We start from the raw sequence: 10,005 nt of genomic DNA on the forward strand, positions 1-10,005 counted from the left end.
AGTGCAATAATCCTAGACACTATTAAGACCCCAAATGAAGTAATCGCCATAATAGTAGATTTTCTCAAATAGGAGTTTGTAGGATATTTGCTAGTGGATAGGGGAGATGAATTAGTAGAGAAAGACAGAGTGGCAATCACAAAAATTCAGATTTGTGATATGTGTTATTTTGAAGAATACCTTTGTGAGTTTCAACATTGGTATTATCAATTAGGCCCCCAGGACCAAGCTTATGCCAAAGAGGTTTTTGTGCAGAAACTACCAGGTAGTTGGCCAAGATTGGTAGCTCAAGCCATAAAAAAAAGACTAGAGAGAGATACAGAAGTATTAGATATTCTAGGAATACAAGCAGAAACAGTAAGGCAGATGATAAGGTTTTACTGTATGCAAAGGCATGTCTTGCAAGACGTAAGAAGTATGTCATTCATGAATCCAACATGCTGCCCTAAGACAAGTGGGGTTGTAGGCAGGGGTTGTAGGCAGATATGGTTGTACCTAGACCCAATTAGGAACTCTGAAAGAGTAGAAACTAGGTGTGCATGAGGTATATGCCATAAAAAGATTAGATCCTCCAAGGTTAAAGGAAAAACCTGGAAAAGATTTGGAAAAAGGAAGAGCTCTAGAAAAGGGTAGAAAAATCCAGAAAAAAGATATCATAAACCCAGTAGGGTTAGGGAAGATGTCAAGGAATCGTTCAAGAAAAAGTATGGACGATATCCTAAGTGTCTGCAAGGAAAATCACTAGAAAGTTGTGATTGTTGTTGGTTTTGTGGCAAGAAAGGCCATAAAGCTAATAATTGTCCAGAGGCAGAAAAGAGGAAAGGTAGCCTTAAAAGGATTTTAATGGAAAATTCCTCAGAATTGTTATATGAACCAATTTGGGGAGAGGAAATAGACTCAGATGACGAGAGCATATATTCTACTTTCTCAAAATACTTTGAATTAGAAGAAGAAGAAGATTCAGAAGAAGAATCTCCTCATCATATTAAGCTAAGTCAGTTAAGACTAGTTATGATGATTAGTTTCTATAGCAGGAGAAGAAGAAGATCCAATGCAGACCGCAGAAACTAAAATTCCTTTAGAAAGTAGGGATTGTCAAGAATAGAGGATGCCTCGAGCAAGTTTGGCTCAAGCATACCAAACCTCATGGATACCTTACAAAGAAACTATAAAGGTTATCAAGAAAAAAGTAACTACAAAAGTATCTAGCACAGATGCAGGCATGTTCATAGTTCCATTACTAACCACACAAGAAGTTCAGAAAGCCATGGACAAAAAGTAAGATACGTCCATTATGGAATCATCTAGGTTGGGATAGATCCATTAGTAAAAAAAGGACAAGATCTTCCTATCCTTGTTGCAGTTATGGATGGAAGTATCGGTAATTTTTCTAGGTCCTTACTAGGAAAAGCAAGGGCTAACTTGCATTTAGGAGCAGGCTGAATAAAAGTAATACTAGATTTACATGTTGATCTTCAAGATAAAAGTGTGAAGAAGACTCTACAGATCAAAGTCAACACAAGGTACTGGTAGAATATGTTAAAATGTAGCTCAGACAGGAGGTGCGTTGGACTTATTGCTAGATTATATTTGAATTTCAATAACCTGGGGAAACCGGCTCTTAGAAAGGGAGTTAGTAGATTTACCCAACTCTTCGAGTCAAATCTAACAGACTCAATCAAAGGTTTACAACCAGAAGTTGTAAATCCAAGAGCACTAAGTTGGCTGTAGATTTGGGTAACCCCAAGAACTGAAGAGAGATTGAAAAATCTATTTCCAGAGTTAGTACGACAAGAGGCAAAAAGATTAATAATAATAGAACCTCAAAGTGACTATACTCCTAATAGAGTGAGTGTATCTAGAAAGGAAAATGTTAATTCAGAAGCCAGGTCAGAAGAATCAGGACCATCTGACTTAAGATCCTCAAGAAGTAGAAGGATAGTTGGTTAGAGAACCATAAGAATCTCTATCTACGCAGATGAGGAAGAAGATCGATCTCAAGTAACATACATGGGAACATCCATTTTGAAACGTTTGTAAACATTTTTATTAGTAAGGTAGAATGTATAGCCCTTATCAATACTAGATGTACTTAGTCTTGCACATGAATCAGATTTCCAGAAGTGAATTTGGAATCAGAAAATCTTCGAGTTATAATTGGTGCAATACTTCAAGTAGGAGAAATTGTCAGAAATGTGAAGAAATGATGAATAGCAAAGAATATAAGGAGCAAATTCTTGGCCTAATTCTTGAATTACCAAATGATTTTCTTTTGGGGAGTAAAGAAGTATTACCATTTACGATATTTTTAGAAGGAATAATCCTAAATAATCATTTTATTCCAAAATCTTCATGTGCTATTATAAAGAATTATATGATAGTAGAAGAACAAGGAAAATTTGATTATCAAGAGAAGCTTGATAACTGGAAGGAATTCGTATCAGGAAGTATCCTAAAGGTAAATCAATCAGAAGAAGAAGGTAGTCTTGAAGAAGTCAAGAAGATGCTTTCAGACAATTAGTCAAAAAATCCATAGGCATTATGGCAGAAGGCCATGCCTGAAGCAGATATTATGCTTAAAACCCTGATACAATTATCAGAAGTAAAGGGATTAGTTATCCAAATGAAATGATAAAGGAATTTGAGAAACAAATTCCCAAATTATTGAATTTGGGACTTATTAGGCATAGTAAGAGTGAGCATAGAAGTGCTGCATTCATGGTAACTAATCATGCCGAGCAAGTACGTGGTAAAGCCAGGATGGTTATTGATTATAGAGATCTGAATATAGAAACAAGAGATGATGGGTATAATTTACCTAATCAGGAATCTCTTAGAAATAGAATAAGAAGGGAGAAACCCTCAGTATATTCTAAATTCGATCTCAAAGTAGGATATTGGCAGATAAAGGTCAAAAAAAGAGCAGTAGCTCGTACAGCCTTCACTACACTGATCAGGCTTTTTCGAATGGCTAGTTATGCCATTTGGATTAAAGAACGCCGCAGGAATTTTCCGAAGAAGGATGGATCGGGCTTTTGAAGGGATGACTGGATTTGTTGCAGTTTATATTGACGATGTCTTAGTATTTAGTAAAAATATTAAGGATCATCTAGAATATTTGAACAGGTGGCTCAAGTGTTCAGAAAATAAGGAATGGTTCTTTCAGAAAGAAAAACCATTTGGATGCAACCTCAGATTGAATTTTTAGGACTAAAAATTCGGGGAAGTGAAGAAGAACTTCTGTAATGACCCAAAATTTTAAATAATTAAAAAATATAATGAATAGAATGGATTAAAGGATATTAAAGGGAAAAGGAAGGATTTTTAGAAGGAACAGTAGGCCTCGTCGACGAATGTCCAGTCCTCGTTGACGAGTGTCTTTCTAAGCTCGTCAACGAATCCAGTTCCTCGTCGACGAAGGAATCCCGAGAGAGTATATTTTGGAACTTTGAATTGCATTGACGAAGATATTTTCTCATCAACGAAGTCTCTATAGGGCCTCGTTGACGAATCGACGTGTCTCGTCGACGAAGCCCTGCCTATAAATAGGTTGTTCTTCATTTTCAACGTAAATTCACGAACTCTCTTTCTCCTCTCTCTCTCTCTCTAAAAACGGTTTTCCTACCTTCTCTCTTCGATTTTGGGCCAAATTTGACCCGGTTCGACGATCCGGAACCGCCACGAGGTTCTTAGGATCATTCTCTGCAAGGTTGTAGGAGCTAATCGTTGGTTTGAGAGGTTTGGGAAACATCCCAAAATCAAGGTAAGTGAATTATTTTGAGATTTTCTTAAGGAATAATGTTGTTTGGAGCCTAAGAAGTAGTAAATAAGTGTTTTTCATAAGATTTGAATTAATTAGAATTTATTTAATTAAGTTATAATTTTTGGATTCAAGGTCCAGGTGAACGTTGTGGGTATCGGTTTGGGGATCCTACAGGCGTAGTTTGAAAGTCAGGTAAGGGGGAAATTTATATATTAAATCATATTTTTCATGAATTATGTGGGTTTAAAATGTCAGCTATGAAATTTATGTTTTCTGAGCCTAGAATTGTTTATATAGCTATGTACATGTGAAAGTAAACGAATGAAAGTGAAAGGAATTTTCTAAGGAATTAATTAATAAATAAAATGTATTTTTAGTATATAAATGTTAATTATAAGTTGGCTTATTTTTTAAGAATGTATATGAATTCTACTGTTAAATTGTGTGGCATGAGATTCTGTGTGAATATATGTTAATTGTATGAGATGCAGGCTAAGCAAATAAAGTATTGAGAATAAAATATGATAAGGACAATGTTGCTTATGTATGTTAAATGCAACCATGTAAATGTAAGACAGCTGAAAGACAGCCATGTTACTAGATTCTAGCGCATTTCTATTTGGACTAACTGTAGCAGATTCTAGCGCATTTCTATGTGGACTAACTGATGATGGCTAAAGACCAACTATAGTACGAAGGAATGAAATGAAAATGTTGTGCAATGAAATGACAATGGAATGACAATGCAATGAAATGAAATGTGAAACGTGAATGATACAAATGGGAAAGAGTCACTTAAAATAAAATGAAATGCAATGTTTAAAGTTATGAATATGAACAGATGTGTATGAATGAATAATGACAGAAAAGAATAAAGTATTATGCTATTAAAAGTATTTATGTACGTAGAATATGTTATGATTAGGCAAGGCGAACTCTTCGCTTGAGGGCTTGTTGAGAAAGACGAGTGCACTAGTAGTTTCAGATGTGACAGTGGCTGCATAACGTACTAGGGCAGAGGGAACCTATTTGTATGGGTGCCTTTGCCGGTAAACTATTGTTGAATGTGTGAATACAAGATAAAGTTAACACTTGAGGGCTTATTGAGTAAGGTGAGTGCCCTGGTATGCTTTAGTTGCGACTTCTATGTATCAGAGTAAAGGGGTGCTACTTATATGGGCGGGTAATCACCCCTATCCTTGGGTAATCTCGTGGGTTAAATATTTGCATATGATTGTTTAGCTTCAGAAAACGATTTCAATGTTATGATAATAATTTGTAAATGTATTTAAAATGATATCTTTATACCTCACGTTAGCCACACGCTGTTTTAATGTGTATGTTTCTTCCCTTACTGAGATGTGTCTCACCTGAATATGATTATTTCTTTTTCAGGACATCCTTGAGGTCGGGCTTAGGGAGCTCGAGGGTATTTAGTCTTTTTGAGGAATATAAAGAAACAGGGTATATGTTGATACTATTCTGGGGATGTAAATATTTATGTTTTATGTTTTATATCATTATGTTTTAAGGATATTGTGAGAAAAATGCTTGTGAATATACTGAAATGTGTTGGAGATGTATGTATCAATGGAAAATGCAGGTGATGGATAAATTTTATGGATTTCTAGTTAGGAGATAGTAAACTCTGGTATTACGGTATTGTGGCATTATTGTATTATGGATTATGGAGATTATGGTTATGTTTTTCTGATGCGTATGTTATGGTTTATGATTTATCAAAATTTTATTAGGTTTAACGGATTGGACCTGGGTTTAAGTTTAAGGGTTCGGGGCGTTACAACTCAGCCACATATAGTAGAAATGTTATGTGAATTTCCTAATGAATTTGGAGACAGAAGGCAGTGTCAATGCTTTATAGGAGTACTGAATTATATTAGGAAATTTATTAAAAATTTGGCAAAAAAGGTAGCACTAATTCAGAAAAAGGTTTCAATAAAGAATCCTTGGAATTGGACTTCAGAGGATACTAAAGTAGTAAAAGTCTTAAAGAAAGAAGCTTAAAATTTTCCAAAATTAGAATATCTAGACGGTACAAAATTAGATATAATTCTGGAAACCAATGCTTCATATATAGCATGGGGATGTGTTTTAAAAATTAGAAAAATTGATAAAATAGAACATCTCAGTAGATATTGGAGTGGATGTTTCAATTTAACAGAATTAAATTACCTAGTTTATGAAAAGGAATTATTGGCAGTCCTTAAAGGAATTAGGGCTAATGAACTTTTTTGGGGTAAACCCTTCATCGTTAGAACAGATAGTTCCTATGTAAAGTACTTCATGGGAATTAAGTTAAAACAATGCACTCAAGCAAGATTGGTTAGATGGAGGAATGAATTACAATATTACTCATTTAATATAGAACATATTAAAAGTAGAGATAATATTATTGCTGATACTCTAACTAGATATTTGAATTCTTGCAGAACAAATGGTAAGCAGTAGTAGTAGCAGTAGCAGCCATTTGAAATGTGCGATTTGTCAAGAAAAGCACAAGGTGGCAGATTGCCCAATTGCCAAATTTGTTGACAAAGAGAGATAGTTAACTTCCAACTCCAAAAAGGGAGAAGGGAGTAGTAGAGAAAGAAATGTTTCTCAGAAAAGAGAACGTTTGGTTCCAGCTTTGGAACAGATCCAGGTAAAGAAAGGGAGTTTGTCTAGAAAAGATATAAAATCCAGTGATAAAAGTCATATTCAATGCTTTATTTGCAGCCAATATGGACACTACAGTACTCAGTGTGTTCAGAATCCCAGAACCAGAAAGGTAAGAGGAGAAGGCATGAAAGAAAAGTAGTGAATTGATTAGGAAACTATCGACAAGAATGTTTCAAAATCTAGTAAGGATAGTAAAACAGTCGAAGTTGATTTGGTTATTGAAGATTTTCTAGGAAGGACTCCAGAAATCTCCAATGAAAAAAGAAATTTACTAGAAGGGATAGTAAATAATCCAACAATTCTAGCAAATACATCGTTTTCAGCTTGTCTAAGAGAAGTGGTTGAAATATTGGAAGAATTTGAAGCCATTATTTCAGAAAACTTCAAAATTGTGGATAAGGAAGGTACATCAGAACCTATCCATCAGCAAATCAAGCTCAAAGTTGAAATGGATATTCAGTTGAAGAAATATAATTTTACTACCAATGCGGTAGTAAGTATTTCAGAATACCAAGAATTAAAACAGTTTTGGATAAGGGGTGGATTGTGTATTCCGAAATTACATATTCCTAGAAGTATAAACCCAGAGTTGCTAATTGCAGTGCAAAAGGCCTTAAAAATACGAGAAGTTCAGTTTTTTGGATTCAGCAAAATAGGCAAATCTTTTAATTTCCTACCATTAGTGGTAAAACATATATTGAATTTCACTAATCCAAGACGGTTATAGTGGATTGGATACATTGAAGCAATTCCAGTAAATACATCTTTTTTAGCTTGTCCAAGAGAAGTGGTCGAAATATTGGAAGAATTTGAAGCCATTATTTTAGAAAACTTCAAAATTGTGGACAGGGAAGGTGCAGCAGAACTTATCCATCAACAAATCAAGCTTAAAGTTGAAATGGATATTCAGTTGAAGAAATATAATTTCACTACTAGAGCGATAGTAAGTATTTCAGAATACCCAGAATTAAAATAGTTTTGGATAAGGAGTGGATTGTGTATTCTGAAATTACATATTCCTAGAAGTATAAACCCTGAGTTGCTAATTGTAGTGCAAAAGGCCTTAAGAATACGAGAAGTTCAGTTTTTTGGTTTCAGCAAAATAGACCAATCTTTTAATTTCCTACCATCAGTGGTAAAACATGTATTGAATTTCACTAATCCAGGACGGTTATGGTGGATTGGATACATTGAAGTAATTCTAGCAAATACATCTTTTTTAGTTTGTCTAAGAGAAGTTGTTGAAATATTGGAAGAATTTGAAGCCATTATTTCAGAAAACTTCAAAATTGTGGACAAAGAAGGTACAGCAGAACTTATCCATCAACAAATCAAGCTCAAAGTTGAAATGGATATTCAGTTGAAGAAATATAATTTCACTACCAGAGCGATAGTAAGTATTTCAGAATACCTAGAATTAAAACAGTTTTGGATAAGGAGTGGATTGTGTATTCTGAAATTACATATTCCTAGAAATATAAACCCTGACTTGCAAATTGCAGTGCAAAAGGCCTTAAGAATACAAGAAGTTCAGTTTTTTGGATTTAGCAAAATAGGCCAATCTTTTAATTTCCTACCATCAGTGGTAAAACATGTATTGAATTTCACTAATCCAGAACGGTTATGGTGGATTGGATACATTGAAGCAATTCCAGAAAATACATCTTTTTCAGCTTGTCTAAGAGAAGTGGTCGAAATATTGGAAGAATTTGAAGCCATTATTTCAGAAAACTTCAAAATTGTGGATAGGGAAGGTACAGCAGAACTTATCCATCAGCAAATCAAGCTCAAAGTTGAAATGGATATTCAGTTGAAGAAATATATGCTCACTACCAGTGCGATAGTAAGTATTTCAGAATACCCAGAATTAAAATTGTTTTGGATAAGGGGTGGATTGTGTATTCTGAAATTACATATTCCGAGAAGTATAAACCCTGAGTTGCTAATTGTAGTGCAAAAGGCCTTAAAAATACAAGAAGTTCAGTTTTTTGGATTCAGCAAAATAGGCCAATCTTTTAATTTCCTACCATCAGTGGTAAAACATGTATTGAATTTCACTAATCCAGGACGGTTATAGTGGATTGGATACATTGAAGCAATTCCAGCAAATACATCTTTTTTAGCTTGTCTAAGAGAAGTGGTCGAAATATTGGAAGAATTTGAAGTCATTATTTCAGAAAACTTCAAAATTGTGGATAGGGAAGGTACAACAGAACTTATCCATCAACAAATCAAGCTCAAAGTTGAAATGAATATTCAGTTGAAGAAATATAATTTCACTACCAGAGTGATAGTAAGTATTTCAGAATACCCAAAATTAAAATAGTTTTGGATAAGGAGTGGATTGTGTATTCTAAAATTACATATTCCCAAAAGTATAAACCCTGAGTTGCTAATTGTAGTGCAAAAGGCCTTAAGAATACGAGAAGTTCAATTTTTTGGATTCAGCAAAATAGACCAATATTTTAATTTCCTACCATCAGTGGTAAAACATGTATTGAATTTCACTAATCCAAGATGGTTATGGTGGATTGGATACATTGAACCCATTGAATTAAAAATAGGAAAGGTTTTGTTTTAGAATTTGCTGCCAGAAGACTAGAAAGAAGGTCCCATATCAGGCTTCCACGAAGAAAAATCAGACTGGGAGGATTTCCAGAGACATAGGAAATTCTATGAATTGGTTCAAAATCTTTGGGGAATTTATCTCCTTGAAGCAAGAATGGCATTACAATGCATTTTATTTGCAGACCATGAATATTTAATTGCTATCAAAGGGAAGTATCTCTAGCAATTTGAAGAAGCTAGCTTAGTAGAACTTGCAATTGAAGCAAAGAAAACAATCAATCAAATTAAGAATTGGGAGTGCCATCTTCTTTCAACTCAGGTTATGAAGAGTGATCTTCAGATTGTACTAGCAAAATTAGCAAGAAAAGAGCACGATGAAGAAATCATTGCAGCTTTGGAAGATCTCTGAAGGAGGAAGAGATATTGACAGGTGTACAACTTAGATGATAGTCTAGTTTTCATCATATCCTAGGTCAAACTGATTAGACTAGTCAATAGGGTCATATCAGACACTTGTCCAGACACATGTCATATCCAAGCATTGCAGAATGGACAATTCGACAAGTCATATCAAGTTATCTTTAAAGCAGCTTTATTAAAATTTGTTGTATTATTTGGTTATATTACTTATCTTTGCAGCAACTTTATTAAAGTATGATGTGTACTTGATGTATTAAAAAGTCAAGATTGGTAAGCTATTAAAGTAGGTTAGTAGGCTATATATCTACGTAATGTCTTTTTTATGTCAGTTGCTTTATTAAAGTAAAAAATGCCAGTTGCTTTATTAAAGTAAAGATGTCAGTGGCTTTATTAAAAAGTAAGTCTGTTAATCAAGGAGAAAGCAAACTGTGTTTATCCCTTGGAATCTATTTAAAGGGATCTTCGACCCTTTGTTCGGGGAAGAAAAATTGAGACAAATTAATAAAAGTTTATTCAGTCCAAAAGTTCTTTCTTGAAATCCTTTTTTTTTTTTCAAACACTATTGTGTGACAGTT

Source organism: Malania oleifera, chromosome 6 (assembly GCF_029873635.1).
Source record: "Malania oleifera isolate guangnan ecotype guangnan chromosome 6, ASM2987363v1, whole genome shotgun sequence".
In the NCBI taxonomy this organism is placed as follows: Eukaryota; Viridiplantae; Streptophyta; class Magnoliopsida; order Santalales; family Ximeniaceae; genus Malania; species Malania oleifera.